The 8,730-nt window shown below is 33.4% G+C and overlaps 1 long non-coding RNA gene across 1 annotated transcript in view; it reads right to left on the reverse strand.

Annotated features, from left to right (window-relative positions):
- Positions 1 to 220: 220 nt before the first annotated feature.
- Positions 221 to 8,730, reverse strand: part of LOC111085851 — a 15,660-nt gene continuing 7,150 nt past the window's right edge. Inside the window, exons 2-3 of the long non-coding RNA XR_002610631.1 lie at positions 1,515 to 2,440; positions 221 to 1,032 (exon numbers count right to left, since the gene is read on the reverse strand). This is a non-coding gene — a long non-coding RNA (uncharacterized LOC111085851). The remainder of the gene's footprint in view (positions 1,033 to 1,514; positions 2,441 to 8,730) is intronic.

Genomic DNA, 8,730 nt, shown 5'->3' on the forward strand with positions numbered 1-8,730 from the left:
GTTCGGTGACGAGGATTTGAACCCGATTACAAGTCAAATGCCCTAACCACCAGTCCAGGCCTAATGTGTATACTGACTTTGTCTCTTCCCTGAATGGACTATATAGTGATTGTTCACTACTGATAACTGGGAAAGTTTGGAATGTTCGGATGAACAAATTGAAATGTTTATTAAAACAATGAAAATAGCAACAATTTCATTTGTAGAAATTATACAGCTTTATTGCAAAATATTCCATTCTGAAAAAACACAAAATGTTATTTTAGGAATGATTATACCAATATGATCAAATACATTTTGTTAAAACATAATGTTTATTGTTTAATGGTAAAACATTAACCAATTAGGACTTTATTTTGGCAACCTTGACTCAACACCTCCCACTGCTATCTGACGCCAGGTTAAACCAGCTGATGGCGTTCCTGGACACCTCCTCATCAGGAACATTTTTGCCCAGTGTGTTTTTGTGAACAGAAATCTGAATTTCAGAAATCTTAAAAAACCATGACAAGAAGCTAATTGTCAAAATTGGGTGCGATTTAATTAGGATAATACAGTATATAAGCTCATCAGCAACGTGTAAAACATGTCTGAGAGTTGTAACTTTCTGAACACTGAACCACTATAAATTCATTAAAAAAATTACTTCCAAGTACATCAGAAAATCGCTATAATATTTCACAAAAACTAATGAAGTAAAATGCATCTAGACAATAAACTGTAGAAATCTGAATGCAAGATAAAAATGCATTAACAATGAACTGGAATATTCCCGGTATTTTATTAAATTGCTCAATGTAGTTTTTGGCTATAAATATTGGACTAATAATATTACATATATCTAACCTTTAAAGTATATTTACAATGTACATGTAAACGTACGAGTGGTTAAAGCCTTTGTGGTTAATGTGTCAAACGACTGTTTGCCATTGATCCCTTTCCAATTAATTTTCTTGGGTAAAATGTATGAGCCACTATATTCCAAGAGACATGCTTGACGTCTTTGCCACCAATAGCTGCTAGAACTGAGATCTGCAATAAGAATAATAAACAATAACTTCTTGTTTGCAATCAATAAAACAATATTTACACAAAATAAACTTAAAAGTGGTCTTTATAATCAGATGGTCTTTAAACAAAGGAATGTAAGACAGTTATTTGATTCAAATACACTAAGAAGATCTGGGGAATGAATGGTCTTTGATGAGAGCTTTTAATGTACAGTAAATGGTAGCTCATACACTGATCTGTTCACCATCTCCATGATGCACGGTTCACCTTCTATTCAAAAATTAATATAACGAGAAATGGATATGATTTTTTCTATTGATGTATAGATATCGAATTTTTTTACATTCTACTATCAAAAATTAGGAGAACTACTCACAAAAATTACTGGCTATTTGAATATATGAAACAAAATGTGTCAATACATAATAACTGTAGTGAATCGACACAATTCCATACACTGTAATGTTTGTACAACAATCTCAATATTGTTAAAAGGAGCTCACCATTGCAGGGTATTGATGTACTGCCAGTTCTTTGACTCACAAATCTGCTCGCTGGTGTGAAGTTGTATTCTGCTGGCTAGCGTCCACTTGCTCTGCTGAATAGCAGTGTTGAAGCACTGACTTGTTGGCGTGTGGTAGATTCCCGGGTGTTTATATCATCTGTAAGGATTTTGGTGATGATGGTGAGATGGCTGCTGGAGATGTTGGTGGTAAGGTCATTTTTGAAAAGCCTTGGGTGGATGTTGGACTTGAGGTTGTGATTAGCACAGAAGGAGGTCAGAAGACTGAACATGCCTGCGACTCCGGTGATATTGTAATGTTTTGTGGTGGGCCAAGCAGTGATGATGCAGTAGGCTATAAATTATTTCCTTACTTTGGGACCTTTTCCTTGGGTGGTGGATCATCCTCTTCACCTTCACTGTTACTATACTTAATATTAAATAAAATGTTTGGAAAAACAAGAGCTATAGTGATTTTTTTTTATCAGAATCCAGCATGTGAATTATGCTGTATCCCAAAATTATGATCATATTGGTTAGTGGGAGTCCTGAGAACTTTTATCTTAATAGACATTTGGAGTTTTTAATAGGCACACATTTAATAACTTTCATGAAATAATTCTGAAATGAATATTAGAACAGAAAATATACTTACTGACTGTTCAATCACAAGAAACTTTCCCTACTAAAAATAGCAACCGTAACAACTGATATTATTCTGGAAAATTATTGTTGCTCATACAATTACCAATGTTATTACTTCACAACTGAATTTATTCTGTAGCAATACTGCGTAGAAACATAAACACATCTTTGCACTCTTTTTCTCTTCTATCATCTTCTTTTCAGACTGCAAGTTATTAGTCTTGCATGTAAGGTCATCCTTTAGCATTCCTTGTGCTTTCAGATAGTCCTCTTCAATTTATGCTTGACAAAACATAGGGAAAATGGTTTGAATTAAATTTGCAGATATCAGTTATATAAATTTAACAAAACAGTAAAATCCATAGTAAAAATAAAAACACTTCTTAGATCTGTACAGTGTTTTGAAAGTTTTTGCACAAGAAAGAAAGAAAGCATCATGTTCATATGCATTTGAATAAATGATAGTGTGTGAGATATTTTAAGCTTGCTGCCATCACTCAAAGCTCTGCTACTATTTAAATATAATCATAAATTCTGACTTATCTTCACCAACCAGTATCTTAACATTATGTTATGTCACCCCTGTCCTGGTTCCTCTTTATTCATCGCTGCTCTGTTCACTCTTTCCTTGGAGTAATTGGGCCATCAGGAAACCCCATCTTTATATGATTCCTCTGGCACGAAGTTCAAATGGCCATTTGCCAAACACTCATCTACCATATACATAATTATGTCCACCATAAAATGAAACATTAAGTGATATACATTTGCATCTAGGAATACAAATATTTAACTAATCTAAGAAACTTTAAACTTCATTATATTTTGGCATGCAATAAGAAACAATTGATAAACACCACCAAAATGGCATGCAAATAGTGTCAAACCAATACAGACACACTAAAGTATCCTTGTAATATTATAAATTTAAAATATAATCATCCACAGGCTTGAATTGTCCATTTACTTGTAAATAAACAACTACCATCAGAGTGTATAAAAAATAGACATTGCAACAAAGTATTCTCTCTTTAGCAAAACCACACTGTTGCTTGCAATGTCTGTTACATTTTGTACGATTGGGAAACACAAAAAATTTAGGAAACTTTGATTTGAATTCATACTCAAAAATCAGTGAGCTCTGTTTGAATTTTCTATGCAAAACATACACGCCATCAGAATATTCAACTATATTGTAGACTGTATATATTTCCTTCCTAGTCAAGAAAACTTGATCACCCTGGCAAAGTTTGGCATGAAACAATTCTGTGTACACCTCTCTATATTGGTTTTTAGTACCTAACTCAGCATGAACCAGCCCAAAAAAGTAGTGAACACACCTGAAGAACTTTTAATTGTTATCTCTTCAAAAACCACCAGACAATCTGAACAAAAGGAAACTGTGGCTACCACACCATCCTCTTCAGTCTCTTTAAATAATTTTCATATGTAAAAGAGGAAAAGTTATCCAAAAGTTTTAGCATTATTTGCCAAATAGAATAGCCCATGAACTCTGTACACCCATTGGTCGGTAGTGCTTGATAAAGGATACTAGTATAGAATGAGCATAGTCACAATATGCGAAAGACAGTTTAGGTCTGATTAATATAGCAATACCAGCAAAAAGAAGTATACAAATATTGTGTATGGTTGTATTTAGAAAAAAAGCTAAAATAACAAGGCAAGTATATAGGAGAAAGTGTTTAAATCTGTAGCCTTCCAGCAATCGACTTTTTGGAAAGAACAAGGTTTTCTGGCAAATTCTGTTGGAATATAGTGAAATAAATCTATCAAACTAGTGGATATCCTGTCAACAAAAGTGACAGACAATCAATAATTGAGTGGTACTTTGGTCCAAAGAGTTATCAAACGCCTGACAACACCAAAGCAAACTAAATAAAAATGTTCACACTAGTCCAATGTTGACACCTCAAAATGGAACAGAATCAACATGGTGATCTTCTAAAGTCTGTTGTGAAAATGGTGCATCTATTTTTAGTTGGCAATCTGTTAATGGGTAAGTCATACAGTTGTTTATGTAAACCCCAGACTGACAGCACTTGTCATAACGATATTAACCATTGTATGATTTAGTGTTTTTGACAAATGACCGTGAAGGTATATCACAAATAACTGTTTTTACCCTCCATTAATATTTAATTCAGCAACAAAATATCCAAAGAATTGTTTAGATGAAATAGGTTTCTTAATGCAACAAAACAGACCAATAACAACAGTCTCTTTCGTCTTCATTCTCAGAAATAATCCTAATATTGGTCAAAGCTGCGTGTTAGAACTTTTGAATAATGGCAATCCATCGACGTGAATTTGCAATCTCAAACAGCAGCCATTGATGATTTGGTCCTTTAACTGAGTAGATTTCTTCTGTAGTGAAACAAGAATACCAAAGTGATGGTATATACCTCCAGCTTTTCTTTGAACTATGTACAGAGGCTTGGTTCTCAACAAGGTTCTGATATCCTTAGGTATATCAGGATGGTGAACCCGCAATATAATCAACAGTAATTTGCTTTTTAGGTATTCTTTCTTCTCTAATTTATTTACAACCCCCTCCGAGAAGTAAATTACTTATTATAATATTATTATTACTCAGGCAAAACATAATTTTTATATCTGTCACTCTTATTTGGTTATAGAATCATAAACTAGAAAATCAGATCCTTCTTGCCACGCCCACCTGTTACATCCCCTCTTTCACAAGTTACTAATGGATATCCCTGATGTTTCATACTGAATTATTTTTAACAGTTAGGAAGCCAACATTTTACTCTAACAATTGACGTGTTATATTAGGTTGTTTTCTACTGTTTATTTCGTTTCCAGTTCAAACTGTATTTCTACGGGAAGCAAATACACGACCTTAACTGAATTTTTAACGGCTCCTATTGCATAGTTAGAAAACCAGAAAAATTATGATAGTTACAGAACATTGTTTGCTTTTTGTTGTTATTATTCTGTGTTTTTAGGTACATTATCTAATCAAACAAAAAAAAATGTAGTGCAGTAGTAGTACTATTAGTACAAATAGTATGGTTAAGTTTTCAGGACATTTGACTGGGGAAAAAAGAAAGCCCAGGTAAGTACTTGTTTCTTGTATTTATGTGTACTCTTCATTTATTATTCTAAAAGTAACTAAAATGTAGAATACAGAATTTTAAAGTTAGACATGGTTATATTAGGTAAAATAAAGAAAAATAATAATAACAAACCTTCTTCACGAGGTACATTCCCATGGTGCCTTATGTAATTCGATAAGATAGCATGAGCTACACGTTTGCCTAGCGATTTACAACTTGTGTGGCGGGATGTTTAGTTAGACATGGTTCAAAGGGTAAAAAAGGAATAAAATTTAAATAGAAATAGGTGTATACTGTTACGAGTTTTAAGCTATTTAGTTCCATGTCATTATAGAGAAAAAACAAGTGCAATTTAAATTTATTTCATGTTTTTTATGGTGGTTATCAGGTCAGTCAATGTGACCAACCTCGTATAGAATTAGGGCAGAGAAAATAACAGATAATATATAAAGTTTTACTCCAAAAGAACGTTTGAAATATATTTAGGAGGTTTTAGAGATTACTCAAATTAAATTTGACAATGTTCAGATGAAAATATTTTTAATCTTAACAGAAAGATCATTTTGCGCTTGGAGCAGTCAACACTTTGAGTCTTTATATTCACAGAAAAACGTTTAGTGAAAATACATCATTGAAAAAGACTCTTAGTGCTTAGTGAAAGCTTGCGAATTTTCGTGAAGATACTTTAAACGTATTAGAAGTTATAGAATGTACCTATAAAGGTCAATTTGGTCATGAACTTGGCCGATTCGATCGAGCCCCTAGCTCTTGTTGTATTAAGTAGTTGGATATAAATGAAACAAAAACCTACTAAGCATAATATGGAACTGTTGTATTTAGATTTAAAGTAAAGAAATGTGGATAGTCGCCATCTTTGACAAAGATCTTGAGATTTTTTCTCTTGACCAAACTCTTGAGAAAACAATGTTATAATATAGGAAGTGTAAAAATAAACTGCCTTCGTTTCTTTTCCTTCCATCCTTTTTTACTCTCCCCTAAAGTATTAACAGAAATGGTGTAATAATATATTTCCCGAGCGGGTAAACTCTTACTTCACGTACAAAACTTATTTAACCCTATGGGCCTAATTGTCGATATGTAGGTGACTGTACTGACAGAGGCATTGCTAGGTGCTTAAAAGTTTCGGTGCTCGGGCCCATAGGTGCGGGAATTTTCGGCGTTTCAAAATGATATCATCATGGTTTTCTATTCTGATTTTTCAAGACACCAACTAGATATTCGGGGCACGAGCCCCGTTTACCAGCGCCTAGCGACGTCTCGGTGTATTGAGATAGTTGGAAACGTATAAAAGTTGTAAGATAGTGAATCTTTGAAACTACGGTATCAAGAACTGTAAAAAGAGTCACATTTCTGGCCGAGTGAGTAGCTGCCATCTCATAATGTGCTGCCATCTAGGAATCATCAAGCTCAATTATTTTTCTTTTCAAACATCATCAAATAAATAATTACTGACTGATTTCAGCCAAACTAAGACTTTCAACTCAAAATATCATCAGTCAGAATTAATACATGTGCTGTTATTACAGTATAAAAATATACATTCATGGTAAGTATAACTCCTTCACTGCACATGGAAATGTCATAGATTTTCCAAAGGTACAAAGAAAAATTTAGAACGAGATCTAACGTCAGTACCCGAGTTCATAGTGTTAGCTGGAAATGTATCAAAGTATCGGTTAAAACAGTATACCAGTTATTAACGTTACATCATTTATTAATACATTAAAATTTAGATATGGCATTTCCAACCGACCCAGGAACTCTAGTACTGACGTTAGATCTTATTCAGATACAATTTAAAAAAGTCGTCGTATATTTAGCATAGATTGAGTATAGGTTTCTGTACGTCTGTACATGGGGAAGCACATATTATCTCGGTGTTTGTCTGCAGTTTTTATGTAGCAGAGAACTCGAGGATGTCGTCAAACTTTTAATCCCTTAACATTTTCTTTTCACTGGTAGAAACAACAATATAGTAGCAGCATGTTCAGCGTTGTACACCTATTTACCGTCAAAAGAATGGTTTTTATCGGTGGTCACAAGACTTAAAACCTTTTAAAACACTTTAAAATTGTATAAAATTCATCTCTGAACAAAGGTAACTGGAACCGTGTGATAATGTGTTATGACTTATTCCTGTTGCTACAGTGAAATTTACTAAATTTTCGTAAATCTTACATCAACTTTATTGACTTTTAAGGTGTAAAAAATATGTTATTTATTATTTTATACATTAAGAATAATACTAGCGTAATTATACTAAACATGGTCTTTAGAAATAAATGTAATCACGCTGGTGGATGGTATTTTATGTGAATCTTATAGGAACACTATTTATAAAGTGCTTTCATGTGAATGATAAATATGTCTTTTCTTGTACAATATACCTTTTGCTGTGAGATTAAAAAACTTAGAAGTATATCACGTAGTTAAAATCATTTACTTTAATGTAGGTGATACTTATTGTTCCAATGATAAATTGATGTAAGTAATTAAAACATTCTTCGTCCTTTATATTGTACAAGAGCCACAATCAGTGTTCTGTGTCATTATATACCAGATGAATTATAATAGTTCTTGGTTTCATAACATGATATAAACTGAAATGTCCTCAAGAGCAATCGTTGACCAACATACTAATGAACAAAGGTTAGTAAAGAGCAGTCGTTGACCAACATACTAATGAACAAGGGTTAATAAAGAGCAGTCGTTGACCAACATACTAATGAACAAAGGTTGGTAAAGAGCAGTCGTTGGCCAACATACTAATGAACAAAGGTTAGTAAAGAGTAGTCGTTGACCAACATACTAATGAACAAAGATTAGTAAAGAGCAGTCGTTGACCGTTCATTAGTATGTTCTGCTCTTTACTAACCTTTGTTCATTAGTATGTTGGTCAACGACTGCTCTTTACTAATCTTTCATTAGTACGTTGGTCAGCGACTGCTCTTTACTAATCTTTGTTCATTAGTACGTTGGTCAGCGACTGCTCTTTACTAATCTTTGTTCATTAGTACGTTGGTCAGCGACTGCTCTTTACTAATCTTTGTTCATTAGTATGTTGGTCAACGACTGCTCTTTACTAATCTTTGTTCATTAGTATGTTGGTCAACGAATACTCTTTACTAACCCTTGTTCATTAGTATGTTGGTCAACGATTTACTAATCTTTGTTTTTTTACTAATCATTGTTCATTAGTACGTTGGTCAACGACTACTTTTTACTAATCTTTGTTCATTAGTATGTTGGTCAACGACTGCTCTTTACTAACCTTTGTTCATTAGTATGTTGGTCAACGACTGCTCTTTACTAACCTTTGTTCATTAGTATGTTGGTCAACGACTGCTCTTTACTAATCTTTGTTCATTAGTACGTTGGTCAGCGACTGCTCTTTACTAATCTTTGTTCATTAGTACGTTGGTCAACGACTGCTCAAGTAGTCGTTGACCAACG

Source organism: Limulus polyphemus, unplaced genomic scaffold, assembly GCF_000517525.1.
Source record: "Limulus polyphemus unplaced genomic scaffold, Limulus_polyphemus-2.1.2 Scaffold662, whole genome shotgun sequence".
Classification (NCBI taxonomy): domain Eukaryota; kingdom Metazoa; phylum Arthropoda; class Merostomata; order Xiphosura; family Limulidae; genus Limulus; species Limulus polyphemus.